The following is a 20,440-nucleotide window of genomic DNA, read 5'->3' on the forward strand; positions in this document are numbered from 1 at the left end:
GGTCTCCCTAGAAACTTGATGTGTTTGTGCTTTTCAGTTTTCAATTTATGAAAAATGTAAATGCACCCTTGTTTTTAAGTAGTCCTTTTTCACTAGATATTTGTTTATTTCTTTATAGTTAAAATAATATTTTTCCCAATGAATGAATCGTTGTGCATGTTTTAAAAGATACCTTACTTTTTATTTTTCTTATTCTAACAGGTATATTCGTTGTAGAGAATTTAGAAAATAAGGATAAACACAGTAATAACTTAAAATGGCCTCTAATCTCACCTGGAGATACAGTTGTAAGGTTTGAAATTGAGAATTACATGTCCTCTCACATTGTTCTTCTTTTTCAAGTACGTTTTGGTTTTGAGACCCTCGAATTCCCATATGAATTGTAGCAGCAGCTAGTCAGTTACTGCAGAGGAGCCCACTGGGTTTGTGATCGAAACCACGTTGAATATATGGATCGCTCTGTGGAACACTGACATTCGAAGAGCGCTGTCATCTGATCCAGGAATGTGCGTGGTGTGTCTGTCCAGGTATTTAGGTCTTCTTTAATTTTTTTCAACAATGTGTAGAGTTTACATAGTATTGTTTTACTTTATTATTTCCCTTTATACTGAGTAAAAGTGTGCAAGGTACCGGAATCAGAACTGTATTATAGCCCCACCACTTGCTGCTACTATGGACGCTGCGGTCTTTCTTTGCCCTCTGTAATATCTTGCACAAAATACGACCTAAGTAACTCTTGAATGAATGATTTTATGATTGCTGAATGATGCTTGAGAATCCTTGTGATGATATCTTTTTCCCAGACTTTCCCCTATTCTTAACTATGCCCTTTCTCTTCCTTTCCTCCAGCCTGGGTTTCAGCCTGACTGTGGCATTGATTTTCCCTATCTGTGGACTCTTCCTTTCACTAGTTCACGATAATGTTACATGTGGGCTGTGGAAACTTGCTAGATGTCAAGAAAGAGCCAATCCATTGCATGCTAGTATTTTTAGTGTGTTGTATTCTTTTATCGATTGAAATTAAATCAGGCTGACCCCCTGAGCTCTTTTCACCTTCCTATACATGATACTGCTCTGGTTGCTGCATGTGCCCTTCCCCCAGACTTGGTTTTGGAGTTGAGTAAGTCTCCATCACTGGAGACCTCTCTTTAAAAGATGAAGAGGACATTTGATCCTTCTCCCTGGTTGGGGACTTGGATGAGATGTGGTAACAGATAAAGAATTGAGCCCCAGCTCATTCTGACCACTGCTCTTTCCGTTCCTTTCTCCAGGGGAAAAGATTACAATTCAAAAATATAAAGATTGTGAGCTAATGAGATAGACGAGACAACCGATCATTTATTAAATGTCCTTTCATGCCAGAAACAAATGTATTATACACAAAATAAGCACACAAAGCATGGTAGAACCGTGATTACAAACGTGGGTCCGAGTTCGAGTCCTGCTCTGGAATGACCAGTCCTGTGAGATGGAGAACTGGTTGGCCGGCTTAGCGTCTCTCGGACTAGTTTTCTGTCCTGCAGAGATGGGGCTCGCTAGTCGTCCCCACCGTAGAGGTGCTGGGGGGTGTAAGTGACACACGTGGGCAGCCCTAGCACCGCTGCTCGTTCCTCGTAAGTGCAGGAGAGCATAGCTTTTGCGGTGACGGCTTTATGACCACCCCGTGAAGACTCTCAGTGCTCCTAAGGGATGCCTTGTGGTTTGGAGATGGGATTCTCATTTCTGTAAATACCCAAGGATTGTGGTATTGGGCCCTGCTGATTTGAATCTATTCTTTAGAAAGTACATATTGTAGATATATTTTTCAAGCATGCATGCTTTTTTCTTTTATTATTTATAGTTCTACCCTCTCATCTCTTGGTGTGACTTTTCATGGAATCCAGGAAACAGCCCTAAGCCACCTGCCTCTTCACACGTCTCCGTGGCGGTTTTCTTCCCTGACTAGAAGAGGGTTCTGCATAGGGAATTTTCTTTGTTCCCCTTTTCTTGAAGTCTCTCTGTCTGTCTGCCCAACTCTCACCTGTCCAACTGTCCATTTCTCTACCCACTCATTCTTCTGACTTGTTCCAAAAAGCATTTCAGGCAGCTTACAGAAGAACAGATACCAAATAAACAGGTTAGAAAATGGGGCCAAGTTCAAACTTTGAGGCTAGGAGGCGGGCCTTTATTAGAGTTGCAGGCGTGAGAGACACGCGTCTGCCCTGTGACTTATATGATCGACAGCAAGATTGTGCCTGAGGCTCCCAGCAAACACAGGGAAACAGGGTTTGTAGGAGATGCTCACTGGCTGTGAAATAAATAAGTGGCTTAGGAGAAGCCCAGCCTTTCCAGCTACTAAGGCTTAGGAGAATATTTTGAGTGTCTTCCATATCAGGGTATTGAATCTTTTATTTTTTCAGAGTTCTATGTATAGTTGGTTACATTCTATACCTGGAAATTTCTCCAAAACTGCTTCCCACGTGAGTCCCATGGCTCGGAAATGTGGTGGTTCTGCTCATTGACGGGTGTTGGTCAGAAACATAAAATGACAGCCTCAAAGGAGCCTGGGATTTGTCAGTTATGTTTTGTCAGTGCTGTACATTTCAGAAAACACTTTCACCGTTTCTCTCCATCTGAGGTGGCAGCGTGCTCTCTTACCAGCATCAGGAGCTCAGGGCTACGGGATGGTGGGGGCTGACTGCACTGCCGTGAAGACAGCTAATGTAGTTACTGCAGGCGTGGTGCTTTCACGTAGTGCATTTCATGTTCTTTAATAGGTTTTAACAGGTAGTTAATTTACTGTGTTAATTAACATTTAATAAATATGATGCTTTGTTGAAAAGACAGTTATAGGCAGAATATAAGTTGTGAACACTTTGAAAACGGTTTCATTACTGAAATTTCAGTAGGGACGATTTAGTTTATCTTATTTATGCCTCTCTTTAAATGTAACAAAGAAAGAAGACAGAAAAAGCAGAGGATGATTTCTGTTCTTCCTCTCGGCTTGCAGGTGCCCTCACCTCCAGTGGCATCCATCCAGACACCAGCACTGACACTGGCCGTGCTCAGAACTGCCTCAGCCCTGAAGACACAACTGACAAATAGAAGGGGGCAGCACCCTGTTACAGCAGGTGCTCTCACTTTGTGGGTCCTTATGTAACTGCATGGTTTTAATCAGGACCGCCCTTTCTACATTGTGTGGCGCTGCTGCCGTGTCTCCTAGTTATTGTTTCTGTAAGTACTCGTGTATTTTTTTCAATGTGTGGTACTAGACATCTAAAAATGCTTTTTTTAGATGAAAAATAATGTGTATTTAATATAAAAGTCTGAAAAAAGGGGCAAAAGGGTCTATCCTGATCCCACTACTCAGAGATAATAATTAACACTTTAACATCTATTTTCTGTTCTTTTCATCATTGTGTATCTCCTCTGTCATAAAAACCAGCAAGCACTCTGTGCCTTTTTACTGTGTGGAGACCTCCATTATCCATTGTGCTTATTACACGTTTTTCTACAATTTTCTATCCCCCCTAGCATGATTTTTAATGACCAGTATAGCATTCTGTCTTGTGGAGGCATCTTCCATTTTAGTTCGGACTTAAATAAACTTTGAAATTCCAAGTATACTTAACTGAAGTACTGAAAAGAGAACTGTGGTGGTGCCAAAAAGCCCCTACATTCCTTCCCCTTTTTTCCTGAGAGTAAAAACTGCTGAAAATATGGTGTATATATGTCATGACCTTTATGCCTATGTCATATATATATACACATTCATACATACACGTATATCAGAAATCTATCTATATGTGTGTGTATATATGCTTTATTGAAAAATAAGGCCATACTATATGTTTTCTGCAGCTCGGTTTATTCACTCAGGGGTATATCATAGACTTCCTCCCACTCCAGACTCACCCGGTCCTTTCAGATAGAGTAGAGGGGTCTCCTGATATGTAGGTTTGGTCTCTTGTGCAAGGACTCCTTCGGTGGGAGAGTACTGTGGACAAGGCCTTGGACCACGCCGAAATGCTGGCCCTTTAGTGCCTACAGCTCGCCTTGATTTACGGCATCATTGTCTTGATGGTGGATACTTAAATTTTCTCCATTTTCCACTGTCAGAAAAGGTGTTTGACTGGCATCCTTTTTGTACAAACATTCCTGTGACCTTGAATGAGTATTCCTTTAGTTAAGGTTTCTGGAAATTCAGTCCCTGGATGTGACAATTACATACATCACAGGCTCCTTTCAAGTGACTCTAGAAATTCCTTCTCCTGTGGGGAATGAAAAGATGTAGAATAACTTATGTAACCAATTGTCTATCGCTGGATATGATTTCACTTCAGCTTTTCTTCCCACCATTGTAAAAAGTGCTGTGTAAATGCTCTGATGAGTACATCTTTTTGAACTGATTTTTTTTTCTAAATGAAACGATTCCTAAAAGTGGAGTTCAGTGTGTGTGTACACATGTTTTTCAGAGTTTACATATCCATTGATATGTCGTCCTCCAAAAAGATCGCTAACATTTTGTTCTCTCAAAGATGGACACTAGCTAGAATATCTTTTAAAAACATTTGCCAATATGATGAGCAAAAGTGCTTTTTCTTTGTTTTAGTTTGCACTTGATGACCAGAGAGGTATTGAGCATTTTTCACTCATTAGCCATCTGACTTTTAAAAAGTGAATGATCCCTTTTGTCCTTTGCACACATTTAAGTGAGGGAGCTTCTTGTTGCTTTGTGACAGCTCTTTGTATGTTATGAACATTAACCCCTTGTCTTCATCAACATGTATCACAGAGCTTTTACTTGTCATATCTTGCCTTTCATTTTGTTCAGTAGGTTTATTTTTGTTGTGGCCCAAAATAATCTTAAGATAGTAAATGTCTTCTCTTTGGGTTTTATCCTTGATTTTATTCTTAGAAATACTTTCTTATAATGGTATATATCTCTTCTGTAGGTTTTTCTAATCTCTAAGATGGAGATGATAATAGTACTTGTTATAGAGAGGAGAAGTTGAATTAATATGAATAAAGAGTTGTATTTGCTGTTATTAGTACTTTTTAATATTTACATCACTATCTGTAATTTTTCTTGTGGTCATTGTGACTGGAATAGAATTTGTTTTTTCCAGGTGATTCTCTGATTGTCCCAAGACAATTATTGAATTCATACTTGGCTCTTTGATTTGAAATCCCAACTGTAAAAAATACTTATGTATACTAGAGTCTCTTTTTGAGCTCATGGTTTATTTCTGTCAATCTTTCTTATTCTAGTGCTATATCTAACATAGTGTAAAAATTTATTTAATATCTGACAATGCGATTTTTTTTGATTCTTTTGTCCATCCCTAATTTTCTTGGCTAGTATTATGACTTTATTATTCCTGAAGAATTCTAAAATACTTTTTTCAAGTTAAAAAAAAAAAACAGATAAGAGTTGTCATGGGATTTTTTAGTAAGTTTTGAATTATATTTAGGAGAACGTACATCTTTACAAAACTACTTTCCTCCATACAATATGTTGATGTCTCTACATTCACACCTCTTACTTTACCACTCAGTACAGTCCTGTACTTTCTCCATGTACAACATGGGCATTGTTTTAGAGTTTATTCCAGATTATTGTTGATGTTTTTGTTAATTTTGTAAGTGAAAATTTTTTGCTATTATATATATTAACTGCTCAAACTGACACCTAGGAAGGCAGATTCGGTTTGTAAATACTCACTTTGTAACTTGTCATTTAAAATTGTAAGTATTAAGTACTTGTTCCAGAATCCTTTCTTTTGTGTTTTTAAAAATTTGTTTCCAAGATTCTCAAAATGGTCATAGCTAAGTAGTAGTATAGGTGGGGAGACAGATGGAGAGAGGTAGTGTGGCTCATGTACAAACTGTGAGCAGTTTCATGGCTGCATTTAGGCTGGAGAAGCCCCAGAAGAACCCAGGTTAGACAGGGGGTGGCTTCGTATGCACTTGAAAGCCAGCTTTCCTGCCTGTATGGTGAAGCCTGGTGGGCGTGGCAGGTAGGTGATCAAGATCCGATGAAGGTCATTGGCTGCACAGAGCGCTGTGTCTGTGAGAACTGGAGACCTCTGCCATGGGAAATGCTTGGTGCCAGGAACAATGCAGGGGAGCTGGGGAGCCTGTGTGTTAAGGATTTTCCAGTCCTGGGAGTGGGAAGATGAGACTCTGCATTCAGATCTGAGTTTGAATTCATCCTCTCTTGTTTACTGCTCCTCTGGCTTTTGTCAAGTTATCTACCCTCTTTGAACTCCTGTTTTCTTGTCTCTCAAAACAGGAGAATTACAACCTGCTGCTAGCATTTGTTCAGGGTAAATTATCTGTGTCTACAAGATGTCACGTATAGTCACAAGCTCAGTGAGAAATAGGCTGTCGTTTCTTCTGCAACTCAGTTCTCGACATCAGGAGAAAGACAGTTCCTAATTTGTATGTTATGCCAGTAGGAACAAAATTAATGTTTTGCCTTTCCCTAGCAGTATTCTTACTCCTTTGCTTCATTTACCTCTCCTCCTTTCCTTTCCCTTCCTCCAACAAAAGATCCTGAGACTCTCTCAGAACACTAGATTCAAATTACTTTAAAAGTTGTCTCATTCCCTAGAAATGACAGTGACATAAAAAAATCTGTTCACATCCCAGACTTGACTGTATTTGATTTACACACACACACACACACACACACACACACACACACACACACACACACACATACACACATCTGGCTACCTCTCAATTCCTGAGGGAGAAGGACCACTTTTTCTGAGTTTTCATTCACTGAGCGTGAGAGCAAAGTCTCTTAAGCAGACTTTCTCCTGGCTTCATGCATGGTTTTTTATTGGATTTCTCTGTGGCCATAGAATTATTCTCCTACTAGAAGAGAGGAAGTGGAGACATAGAGATTCTGCTTAGATATTGGTGTCATCATATTTGAGTTGGAAAGGACTTAATACAGCATAGAGTCATAAATTTTTATGGGTGAGAATCCATGATGGTGTAACTTGGACAAGAATCTGGGTCTCCTGACATTGTGTCCACATGGATGAAGATGCAAATGGGTGTGGGATGGCAGGTATCCTTCTTGCTTGAGTTCCAGGGTCTTGCTAGTTTTCATTGCTCAGCTGCCTTTAGTTTATGTCCATGTGGCCTCTCATGGGAATGTCACTCTATCCTGATAGATTGAGTTTCTTATCAGCAAAAAGCTCTGGACCCACTCACATTGCCCAGAGTTTTTCTGCTGACCTGCTGACACTTTATGTAAATGAGACCTAAGAAAACTGCTGGATATAAAACCCTTATTTTTATCATTTGCCCTCGAATTCCATAGGAAAGGGGTGCTGTCTCAGGCTGTCTAAGGCTTGATCTGAACAAAGATAGGGTGATAGTTTGTGCTGCTGGACCATCACAAGTGGAATGGGATTTCCAACTTAGTTTTTAGAATCAGGCATACGAGTTCAAATCTTGCCTTTACCAGTTATTAGCTTCTTGACGTTGAGGAAGAAAGTTTACTTTTTTGTGTCCAATTTTCTTTATCTGTAAATAAGTTCAGTATTTATTTTAGGGTTTTTGTTTTAGAATTGAATGAGCTAATTGCCTCACTTATACCTAAAATACTGATTGCGTGGTTCTATGCTAGTGCCTTGGTAGTTGATTACTAAGGGAGTTGGCAATGAGAATGGGGGTGGGGGACCCCTGGATCATAGAGCTTATATTCCAGGATATGCTTGTAAAAGACTGGATGTGCAGTGGGTTTTTAGTAAATGTCTATTCTTTTCCTAATCCCCATTGATTGTATATATATATTTATACTAATATGTGAACTTTTTGTTGCAATTTAAATCTCTTTGTAGTATTTAAAATATGTAGCTATAACAAAAATACGTGAAATAAAATGATTTGATTTTTATTTTCCTTTCAATAATGAAAACAAAAGAAAATAGAAAAGAAAAATTTTTGTAGGACTAGAAATAATTTTATTTCCATGGAATCAAGCCTTTATATTAAGTTTTTTGGTTTTGTTGTTAAATGGCATGTAAAATTAACAGGTTGTGACTTCAGTGTTGATAGCTAGGTGAGTTTCTTGTTATTGTTGTCTTTGATGAATTATTTTCACTAGATCATAAATGATGTGCATGCTACATATTGGAAATGAGGAAGAAGTGGAGACATACTAACTCCAATGTATTTTGTTACCGAGTCCAAACTCATTCTACTTGCTGCATGACAGGCCAATAAACTGGGAGATGAGGTGTTGGGGCAAGGAATAGTGACTTTATCTGAAAAGCTGGCAGACCCAGAAGATGTCAGACTGATTTCCTGGAGAACCTTCTTCCCCAAGTCAGAATTCATGCTCCTTTAATACTGCAAAGGGGAGGGGGTGTGGTTGGTTGTTGCAAACTTCTTGCTGTACGAATTGTTTGTCCTTGGTGTCCTTTGTCCTTGCAGCTGTCCATGTGGGTGAAATCATGGTGCCCCTGTAAAACCTTCAACAAAAATAAGGTTATTCTTTATTTTGCAACTTGAAACTCTCTACATAAGTGCAGAAGAGCTAACATCCTTAAAGATCAGAGCCCAGAGAATAGGCTCTCCTGTATATTTCAGGCTAAAGTCAACTTTCTTTCAAAACAGGTGTAGAGCTAACTAGTCTGAGCCTAGAAAACAGGGCAAAGGATTAAAGCCAAAGGAACAGATCCAACACGGAGTCAGATTTCTTCTTTCCTATTACAATTTCTTTTTCCATCTCATAAATAATTTTAGTAAGAAACATAAGCAATTTTGTATTTTTGCTTCTTAATAACTGATAAGTGGGCTGACTACATTTTTGTGAGCAGGGATGCTGTGCGGGCCTTGGGGTCGCAGCAAACTCTTGTTGAGGGTGGTTGACCCCACAACATGTCTAATGCCCCCAGGAGTGTTGGTGAGGTTCCCCCCAGCCTGGGGCTCTATTCACGAAACAGCGTATGGGTATTGACCTCTGGAGACCTCTTTTTCGGCTGCAGGAAATTTTTTCAGATACTGTGATTGAAAAATCACTCCAGCTGGGGATAATTTGGGAAAAAAGGAAGAGGAAAATTGTTTGGAGTAGAGTAGAAGAGAAATGCAGAAGATCAGGGAGGCTGGGGGCTTGGCAGCTGGGCCTAGGGAGAGAGGGGAGCAGAGGTGTGGAGGGGCCCGGCTCCAGAAACAGCTCCTGCACCTGTCCCCGCACCCAAGCCACACAGCTTTTAATTGGCCTGGGCCACTCTCCTGGCTGGATGTCACCCTGGGCAGAACCTTGAGAACTGAAGTTGACAGGTAGGCAGCACTCACCTAGGGGGTCACTGAGGACTTTGTTCAAGTCCACAGTGCCTTTTCTGGTCATGTGTCTTCACTTGCCCTTTATCTCAGGATCTGAGGAGCAGGAGCAAGGAACTCAGGGAGAGACATCCGACTGTGTTAAGAGAGGACAGACAGAGTGACATGGGAAGCGAGGACTATCGCAGCAAAGTAAAATGACTTCACAACTATTGCATCAGACCTGCAGGTGTGAGAGAGCCTAAGCCTGTCTCAGAGTGCAGGGGACAAGCAGAAAGGAATGGTAAAATTTCCACTGACAATTGAAATTTTGCAAAATAGCCTGCTACTTTTGGTTGTATCACTTGAATGATTGCAGGTGTGTTTCTGTGGGCATTTATAGGTTCACTCAACCCCACCAGCCCCTCTTGCCCAAATCAGGGGTGGGTTTTCTCAAGCACAGTGCCCTTCCTGCTTTGGGGGCCACGCTGCGTGTCCTCGCCTGGGGCCGGGCTGCTGCAGGGCACTGAGTGCCCGAGGCGCGGCCTGTGAAACACGACAGGAACACCTCTGCTCTTGACCGAGGGCCTCCTTTTCCCCCTGCAGTGTTAGAATGCCGGTGACTCAGTTAGAAGCGTGCATCCAAGCGGTTCTTCCTTGTCATCACCATCTGGAAGCGGAACCTGAATCTTCTGAATTTCTGCAGAATGTGGTTTACAAACACATTCGACAAGAGGTTGTGTGTCCTCTTACAAGTGGAGGTTTTACTGCCGTTTTCCTGGAACTTACTCACCACTAGTCCATCTGATTTTTCTGTGCTAGGATTCAGTATGGCCTGCTAAAAATTCTGCAGTCAGATCTTGAAACCCTGATGAAGAGGATTATTTTATTTTTTATATGATAGTCTTTTACTTTCAAAATTCAGAATTTTCTGTTCTTTCACATTTTAGGGTGGATTTGGAGAAACAACTTTGCTCTTACTGTCCTTGCGACCTGTTGCTTTATGCCTCTAACCCGTCTTCTGTCACTTTTTAGGCGGTTCTATTCGTGACCCTGTCCAGGTTGTTCATATTATAAAACATAAAGTCTGTGAAAGTACAGTTCCTTTTATTCTGAAAGCATTCCACAGATACCACTGAAATCTGGGTGTGGTTTTAAGAAGACAGAAGTATTAGAACATGTACTTGCAGGTTGCTAGTGCAAAATCCCCAAATCAAAAGTCTAGTAAAATATCTAACATCTTTCTAATCTACCTTGGATTTGTATGGATAAGTGAAGCAGTTTGCTAAGAACTCAAGACCAGGGTTAGAATACAGGCTTGTGTAGCTCAGCAGGTCCTCCCGAGGTGATGCTCTGCCAGAGGGTGGGGCTGAGGGGAGAGGGCGGGTCCTCCCCTCCCTGAGCTGATAGTTTCATGGCAAAGACCTTCACCAGGTGAAGAACTTGGAGTTTCTTCTAAGAACAGTGGGTTTGAAAAGAGTCTTAAAAGCGTGGGAGTGACAGAATCCCATTTGTGTCAAGTAGGGAAAAGTGGCTGGGGGGCCACTGGGAGACTCATAATTCCATGTGGGAAGTATTTGTGGCTTCCACCTGAGAAGTGGGATGGTCAGTGGGAAAAAGCGAACAGATTGAAGTCATGTTAGATGGTAAAATGAAAGGATGAATGATGTCTGTGTGGGTAGGATGGAGTAAGGCCAGGGTTTTTGGGTGGATTAATACGGTAAATGATGGTCCTGCTGTGCTCTGAGGAGGGGAAGCTGCAGAGGGAGTTCTGCGGGAAAACTGATGAGTTCAGCTGTGGGTAAAATGAAATGCTGTTTGATGTGTGGTCTGGGAGTTCAGGTGAGAGCCAGTAGTGGGTAGGGGGCAGGGGAGAGAGACCTTCAAATCATTTTATCTTGTGAATATAGAAAAAAGTGTAATACACTTATGCCTCTATATTCTGGATTTAAAACCCATTAACATTTTGCTATATTGACTGCAAAGGTTCTTAATTCTTTTAATACAAATAAAATAAATAGAAGCAAAATAGTGGAGTTAATGAAAATCTTAGAGTTGACGTGTGTCCTTGTATGTATTTTGATACCTCATCTGTTTATAACCATAATCTATTAAAAGTTAAGTAGTTTAGCATAAGAGTTAAACAGAGGGACGTGACACACTGTTGGGGGTTGAAGCTGATCTTCTCGGGCAAATTATGTCGCCTCTCTGTGCCTTAGATCCATCTTCTGTGACTTCCCCCGGGCCCCTCATCACAGCTGATTTCCTAGATTAGAAGTTGGGAGGGAGGCTGCTGTAGGGAGAGAGAAGTGGCAACTGCCACGGACCCTGACGAGAGAGACAAAAACAGGTTAAAGCCGATAAGCTGAGTACAAACAAATACTCTCCAAAGAGAAAGAATCCCAAAGTCTTTTGAGCCACTTAGCGTAAGGGAAACAAAACCACGTGGACCCAAACTTCTTGAGTATGTGAGTATTGTGGGTGGAAATGTGTCATCAGAATAGATTTGAGAAAAGGCGATTTGGTTTCCCTTGATGTTTCCGGTAAGGATGGACAGCAGAAGGGAAAACCCCCCGCTTCAAAGTGAAAGCTGCTATTTTGTGTGAAACTGACCAAAGTTTGGAAACCAGTCATCATCAGTGCTGGCAAGTGAACAGCCTTCTGGATTGGGTGGGGCACCTACTGTGACTTCCTGGTGACCTGCTGGGTAGGGGCTGGGAGATGGGCAGTAGTTCTGCCTGGTGACCCGGGCATAAACCTGGGCTCTGAAGCTGCTGGTCTGACTAGCAGAACTGGGCACAAGCATTCTTAATGGGGCAGCTCGGGATGTGGCCTGGGACACCTGCCATGCTGAGGGCGAGAGGAAGGCTCCCTTGAGGGGGTGTCCTGCAGAGAGTGGAAAAATCCACCTGCAGGGACGGAAGAGCCTCTGAGCAGGGTGCCGGATACACAGGCATGACTGGCCTGAGCACGGAGGGTTCGGTGAGCCGGAAGTCATACAGTGGCCGGAGCAGCCTTTTTCCTGAGAAACTGGAGGGAAAAGATGTTGAAAAGGCAGCCTGCGGACAGACCCTGTGGTGGGTTATCAGTGACCGGAAAGGACTGGTCAGGCAGGCACGAGAGAACCCTGTGAGCGTCCCAGATGGGGCGTCACGCTGAAGGGAGGAGCAGAGTTATAGACTTTGCCACTTATTAGCTGTGTGACTTTGAGCAAGATCACCCCAGTTCTCTCTATATATATCTTCATCTGTAAAGTGACACAGTGACAAGCTCGTGTCATCAGAAGGCTTAGTTTAGCTCTGATCCTCTGTGTCCAGTCCTGTCAGTGCTGCCCTGTGAGGTTCTGCAGCGGCTGTTCTTACCCTGAGATGGGAGGGCGTAGAGGGACATTTTAGCACACGAAGGCAGGAGGGGGGTGCTTTAAAAACAGACATGTAGCCGCCTGCAGCTGCAGGCCTGCAGGCAGTTTGATTGATGGTTCTGGAGAGGACTTTGGAGGCCTTAGCATCGTCTTAAGACTTGCTTTCCCTTGGGGACCCGGATTGCCTTTGCAGATTAATGTTGAAGATGTGAGCTTCTGGAAAAGCTGCTTTCAGAGATGGGTATATATGTAACATATCGTCTAAAATAAAATGCTTTTATTTACTGTGTGGGTCTTTGCAGCTGTTGGGAACAGCTCTTTTGGCCTGGTCACGGAGGACACTAAGGGTCAGCAGAGCATGCGGGAGGGCAAGAAGCTCGCAGTGCTGCTGCGGGGTGTTCTCCCCAGTAGGGCGCTCTGCTGAGTTGACTCTTCTCTGAGTTTGGTTGGCAGATGAGCAGACAGCAAATTATTGAGTTCTGGTGGGATTGTATAATGACAGGAAGAAAGAGGGACCCGTAGTTTTCTGGACTAGGACAAGCATTTTGTTCTTAATCCAGTGTGTTTCATTGCGGATTTGATGAGTTGTGTCTGTTCTGGATCTGATTTGGGCTAATCTGTATATTTGGAAAGGAACCGAGATGGAATTATTGCAGACACCTTGTTCTTTCATGAGTCCTGTGCAAACATAAACACGGATGAAGCATACGTTTGAATTTAGTGGTGTAGGGAAGGGTTTCTGCACATTACAGGTGAAGGCAAGGCAGAATTCCTCTTCTTTGTGGGCAGGGAATTGGGTCCACCTGTTTTTTCTGTAACGGCTTCTGAGAGCAGTTTATGGTAATTAGCCAGCATTGACAAATGGTGGCACACATTGCATTTAAGAGCTGGCCGGCTGCAAACTTGTGTATTGGACAGGTGGATTTCACAGAGAAGTGATGAGGTAGATGGGAGAGAGAAGGAACACAGGCATGGGCACCCCAGCTTCAGGTTTAAATCGGCATTTCCACACCATAGGAATTTGGAATAGAATGTAACCTCACTTAGCCTGTTGGTGAATCAGTAAAATGGGCATGATAAAATTCACTTCTTCCTGGGTTTGTTGTAAGTTGTGTCGACTGAAATAAATGTTCAGCATAAAAGTTAAGAGTTAAGTTTTATTCGGTGAGAGGACTCCAGCGGGGATGACAGCCTCTCAGATTGCTCTGAGGGACTGTTCCAAAGACGTAGGGGAGGAGCTAAGAAATATAGGAGCTTTACAACAAAGACCAGGTAGTTGGAACAATAAAAGATTGCTTGTTATCTAAAGAAAACCAGATATCTCAAGTTAAAGAATTTAGTGCTTTTATATTTATGGGAGGAAGCAAACATTTGGGCTCACTGAATTCATTCATTTGACAAGCACCTAGCTATCTAGGGCCAGTATCCTGTCCTTTCTTATTCTGAGTCCCCTCAGAGGGCACCATTGTGAGTGGCTGCAGAGGCTGGGCTGCAGGCCTGTCCTCGCTGGGGGGTGGCGGCAGCCGCAGTTGACTTGGTTTCAGCATTCTTTGTTTACTGACATGGTTGCAGTATTTTCATTCACATTGTAGTATTTTCGTTCACGGACTGATTATGGATAATCTGCAACCTTGGAAAGCAACCGAGATGGAATTACTGCAGTTACCTTCTAGTTTAATATGCCGTGTGCAAACATAAACACGGATGAAGCATATAAAAAAGATTTGGTGGTGTAGGGAAGGTGTTCTGCACACTACAGGAGAAGGCAAGACAGAACTCCTCTTCTTTGTGGGCAGGGATGTGGGTCCACCTGTCTTTTCTGTAGCGGTTTCGGAGAGCAGTTTATGGTAATTAACCAACATTGACAAACAGTGGCACACATTGCATTTAAGAGCTGGCCTGTGCAAACTTGTGTTTTGGACAGGTGGCTTTCATAGGCAAGTGGTCAGGTGGATTGGAGAGAGACGTATCCTAGGCCTGGGCTCAGATTCAGGCTTAAATAGCCATTTCCTCACCAAAGGGCCTTGGACTAGAGTGTAACTTCCCTTAACCTGTTGGTGAATCTGTGAAATGGGCATGATAATATTCATTTCTTCCTGAGTTTGTTGCATGTTGTAAACAATATTATAACACACATGAAGCACTTAACACACTGGCACTTAGCAGTGTTCACTGCGTCCGTCCGCCCCACTTAGCGTGTGTCAGAGCCGTAAAGGCAGCATGTGTCTGTTGAGGACGCACTGGTGGCCCCTTGAATATGTTGTGAATTTGGTGATTTCCTTTAATCCTTGTAACTGTATGTGCCATGGGCAGTTATTTTCTTGGACAGATGAGGAATCACAGGGTAAATAAGACTGTGTAATTTGCCCAAACTCAGACCATAATTTTGGGTGCAGGGTCCTCGGTTCAGCATGGGCCCCTGGGCCTTCTGGTCTCTCCGTTCAGCAGGTGTGGGCTCGCCTGTCTCCCAGCCCAGAATATCCAGCAGGCAGCAAGACATACCTGGCCCTGTGCTTTTTGAGCAAAACCCAGGAGGGGAGGCAGATACTAAAGGGATAAACATAAAAACAGACGACAGCAAACTGTGATCAGCTTTGAGAAGGAAAGGAACACACCTCGCTGTGCAGAGATGGGAGCTTTCCCGTCGGGGCTGCTCTGGGGGCGTTCATCTCAGCTAAACAAGCTCTGCTGCTGCACCAAGGCAGGAAGGCAGGGCACGTGTGGCCAGGTAGACTGAGCCTCGCTGATCGTACTCATTCACCATTAAGCGGCAGCTGTCACGGGCACTTACCTTGTAGACAGATGTTGGCCATAATCATCATGCGCATTGCTTGGTAGTTGTATTGGCCCCACCTTTGAGATGAGGTCATTGAAGCTGGGGAGTTTGCTGCATGCCCTTGTATACCTCGGAAATTACCCCCACTGGTCTTTTAACCTAGACTGGTGTGGCTGTTATATCACAGCCCTGTGAATGGCATCGCGTAGCTTCTCCCAAGTGACCCAAATGACTGACATTGATTTTCTTAATTCGTAGGAAATGGTATGTGACAATAAGAGAAAATGGTAGTCAGAAATTGTTTGGAAAACTAGAACAAAATCCAATTCTTCCCCAGCTGGGGAAGTGTACCCAGTGTCACTCACTCCACTCACTGCCTGGCATCTCCTCCCTGCCGACTCCGTGTTCAGAAGCCACTCTGAGCCTTTGAAGAACATTTTGCCTCATGACACTTTTGACTAGGACCTGCGACAACTCTGTCCCTGGTTAACTCTCTCTTCAAAGCCATTTAAATTTTATGCAGACTCCTCAGTTCAAATGTAAGAATAGCCTCTTTAAACTTCTTGATGCAGCTCCTTAGTGAAGATATTGCGAAGGAAAACTAGCTAAAACCTGGGAGGTATGAACATAGTGACTGTAACCTCAGCACTTTGTGAAGTTCAGAATCAGAGGGGTGGGAGACTCAGGAAAGGCTTAAGGTAGCAAGGGTAAAGTGAAAGGACGCAGGCTGTGAGACTGAAACATCTCGGTCCCAGCCAGCAAGGCACCTGCGTTCAGGATGGTCTGTGTGGAGAGCAGCGTTCTCACAAAGAAAGAAGAGGTGGGATGGGAGGGAGAACAGTTAGGTTTCTACTGGGGAAGGAAAAAGTGGGCTGAACATTTCCTGGTTGAACAAGAGGACTGTGACATGATGTTCTTGTATTTTGGAGAGAATGGTTTTGTGGGGACAGGCCTAGGGAGAACGCTCTGTGGCTGGGAGTCAGCACAACAGAAAACCATAGAGAACCGGACCGACGCCAGGGCTGCTTCTGTCCCTTAGCTGGGGCCTAAGAACTCCCTTCACAACCCAGTCCTGTTGATACAAGAAAACAGATGTGGGGCATGAGAAGGGCTGTGTCCCACACATTAGTTGAGCCCCTGGGATTTGTCCCTCCAGATGTTGGTCTTTGGCTTCGTGTAGGAAATGATTCAAGAGCAGACAACTGTTGAGTAAAGGTAGATTTACTCAGAGAGATACATTGAAAGGCAAGAGAATCGCCACGAGGTGTGGGGGTTGGGTGCTCAGATTAAAAGTAGGTACACACTCCACAGAGCGTGGGCGTTCTCCGAAGAGGGAGAGAGAGGGTTGACCGCGAGGCGGCGCTGTGTTGCTTGTTTTCTTGGGCTTGGTGGTTTCATATGCTAATAAGTAGAAGGACCAGCCTAAGGGCAAGGGGCTGGGATTCCCAGGGAGTTTGCCATTTCCCACCCTTTGACCTTTTGTGGCTAGCCTTGGGACTCCCATGGTGCCTGGGGGTGTATTATTCACCATGTTACTATTACAATGGTTGTATAATGAAGCTCAAGCTCTGCTAGAAGTTAAATCTCTTCATCCTGAGCCTCAAGGCCTATTGGAGTTTGAATCCTTCACCATTTTGATGTTAATTGCTGTGGCCTTCCTTGAATGGCTGTGCTCTGCCCCCTTCCATCCTGTCTCACTGTGATGACACAAAGAGAGCAAAGGCCAGGCCCTGCCTGTGCTCCTGCATTTAACAGGGGGAGGAGTGGGGTGGGCTGAGGATGACTCTGAGTGGTGAGAAGGTTGTTTCAGATTTTTGCACGTGGGATATGGGGACCTTCCAGCAGCCACCGCGGATTTATCTCTCGGGCATTATCGCTTGTGTCACTCATCTTTTTCTATTTTTCTTAAAATATTTAATCTAAATTTAATATCAGGTTTTTTTAGGAAAGAAATTTCTCGTTTTCTTTTCTTTGGGTCTCTTTTGGGGGGGGTAGGTAATTAGGTATATTTATCTGTTAGTCGATGCCCTGGGGCTTGAACCCGGGACCCCGTGCACGCTAAGAACACTCTCTACCACTGAGCTCTCCCGCCCGCCCCATCATCTTTTTCTTTTTGCTTTAATGTTACAGAAACCACAGGCCAGCCAAGAAACAAGCACCACTCGGAGGGTTGGAGTACTCAGATTTATTATGCCGGCGGGCTCAGAGGGGCTTCTGCTCCGAAGCTCTGAGCACCTCCAAGATGTGCACATGAGGTTTTATAGGTTTAATTACAAGTATGGGGCTATTAGCTAATAAGGCTCAAACAACAAAAAGCAAGGAATCAGTACACTGGATCTTATCAACTTGGAACAGATCATGTTACTGACACTTGTTGATATTGGATTTACGAGTTAGCTTGTTAGCCCAGTAAACTAACACTAAACTTCAGATTTACGAGTTAGCCCGGCAGAACTTAGATCACTAAAGCGACACTTATGACACTTAGATTTATGACTTAGCTCGTTAGCCCAGCTGAGCTTTTCCTTCACATCAGCTGCCAAGAATCTTACAGCTGAATTTCTAGTAGGCCTTTAACACTTACCCTGGCTTAATGGCATCCATTTTTATGACTTTACCTCCCCCTGGTTTCATTTAATTATTGAATCTCCATTTTCTCTTCACTCTCACTTTGTCTATTTGTTGTTATGGTTTTTAAGCTGTGTTTAAAAAAATTGTTTAATTTCTCTTTTAGCAGGAGGCTGAAAGTAAATAAATATGTAAACAAACATCACACTTTAATGCTTTTATACATTCTAAGCTGTTTAGTATTTACTTAAAAACCAAATTGCCTACTAAAGAGATAACATTTTTAAATTATTTTTTAATTTTTTTATAAAGGTATAGCTGATTTACAATATGGTATGTTTCTGGTGTACAATAGATGCACAATTTTTAATGTTATTCTCCATTTATAGTTATTGTAAAACATTGGCTATATTCCCTGTGTTGTAAGTTACATCCCTGTAGCGTGTTTATGTTACATGGAGCAGTTTGTATAAGAAAGTTGGTTATCGCAGAGTCTGGGGCATGGCTGTGTCTGACACAGGGTCACCGTCACCCTGCCTGTCAGAGCCCAGGCTCTCACAACTCTCTGCAGGGGAGTGAGTGGAGGCAGCCTTCATCAGCGCTGGCACCACCCTCTGAGTGGCAGTGAAAGCAGTGACTGTCTGTGGACATGAAAAGTGTTGTTCCAGGAGCTTTACTTGCACTTCTGCATTTAATAATTAAAGCCCTCCTTTAAAGAATCCTTTTATGTTTTTAATGAATAATACATTTTATTTTGATATTGATAGACTTCAAACCTCCGGAAAATTTACAGGAGTAGTACAGTAAACGCTTAGATACAGTTCATCTAAAAGGGCACTATTTGTCCTTTTCTGTCTGGCTTATTTTAGCATAAAGTTTCAAGGTTCATCCATATTGTAGCCTGAATCATTACTTTATTCTTTTGGTTTGATAATATCCTTTTTCTTTTTTTTCCTTATTGGTCTATTTAAAAATATTTTCATTGAAGTCTAGTCAGTTTATAATGTTGTGTCAGTTTCTTGGGTACAGCACAACAATTCAGTTATATAGGAATATACCTGTATTCATTTTCATATTCTTTTTAAACATAAGTTACTATAAGATATTAAATATAATTTCCTGTGCTATACAGTATAAACTTGCTGTTTATTCTATACATAGTCAGTATCTGCAAATCTTGAAATCCCAAATTATTCCTTCCCACACCCTCTCCCCTCTGGTAACCATAGTTTGGTTTCTATGTCTCTGTGTCTGTTTCTGTTCTGTATATAACTTTATCTTTTTGTTTCTTTCTTTTTTGTTTTTTGGTTTTTGTTTTTTTTTTAGATTCCACATGTGAGCGATCTCATATGGTATTTTTCTTTCTCTTTCTGGCTTACTTCACTTAGAATGACATTCTCTAGGTCCATTCATGTTGCTGCAAATGGCATTAATTTATTATATTTTTATGGCTGAATAGTAGTCTATTTTACAATTATACTAAAACCTCTTTATCCATTCATCTGTCAGTGGACATTTAGGTTGTTTCCATGTCTTGCTATTGTAAATAGTGCTGCTGTGAACATTGGGGTGTAGGTGTCTTTTTGAATTAGGGTTCCTTCTGGATATGTGCCTAGGAGTGGGATTGCTGGGTCATATGGGAAGTCAATTTTTTGTCTTTTGAGGAACCTCTATACTGTTTTCCACAATGGCTCCACCAAACTGCATTCCCACCACAGTGTAGGAGGGTTCCCTGTTCTCCACAGCTTCTCCAGCATTTATTGTTTGTGAACTTCTGAATGGTGGCTATTCTGACTGGTGAGAGGTGATACTTGATTGCAGTTTTGATTTGCATTTCTCTGATAATGATATTGAGCACTTTTTCATGTGCCTATTGGCCAATTGTATGTCTTCCTTGGAGAAATGTTTCTTTAGGTCTTCTGCCCATTTTTGGATTGAATTGTTTGTTTTTCTTTCTTATTACGTGTAAATCTGTTTACATATTCTGCGAATTAAGCCCTTGTCAGTCTCATTTATTGCAAATATATTCTCCCATTCCATAGGTTGTCTTTTTGTTTTGCTTACTGTTTCCTTTGCTGTGAAAAAGCTTGTAAGTTTAATTATTTCCCACTTGTATATTTTTGCTTGTACTTCTATTGCTTGAGTAGACTGCTCTAGGAGAACATTGCTGAGATGTATGTCAGATGTTTTGCCTATGTTTTCTTCTAAGGGTTTTATACTATCTTGTCGACATGTTTAAGTCTTTAAGCCATTTTGAATTTATTTTTGTGTATGCAGTGAGGGAGTAGTCTAACTTCATTGATTTACATGCAGCTGTCCAGTTTTCCCTACACCATTTGCTGAAGAGGCTGTCTTTACTCCATTGTATGTTCTCACCTCCTTTGTCAAAAATTCAATGACCAAAAGTTTGTGGGCCTATGCTTGGTAATTTTGTTTATCCGTTCATTGATGGATGGATATTGTTTGTAACT

At 42.3% G+C, this 20,440-nt stretch overlaps 1 long non-coding RNA gene across 1 annotated transcript in view; it reads left to right on the top strand.

The window, feature by feature from the left end:
* Positions 1–207: 207 nt before the first annotated feature.
* Positions 208–20,440, top strand: part of LOC135320634 (uncharacterized) — an 83,939-nt gene continuing 63,706 nt past the window's right edge. Inside the window, exons 1-2 of the long non-coding RNA XR_010379880.1 lie at positions 208–527; positions 2,990–3,213. This is a non-coding gene — a long non-coding RNA (uncharacterized LOC135320634). The remainder of the gene's footprint in view (positions 528–2,989; positions 3,214–20,440) is intronic.

This window comes from Camelus dromedarius, unplaced genomic scaffold, assembly GCF_036321535.1.
Source record: "Camelus dromedarius isolate mCamDro1 unplaced genomic scaffold, mCamDro1.pat HAP1_SCAFFOLD_172, whole genome shotgun sequence".
Classification (NCBI taxonomy): domain Eukaryota; kingdom Metazoa; phylum Chordata; class Mammalia; order Artiodactyla; family Camelidae; genus Camelus; species Camelus dromedarius.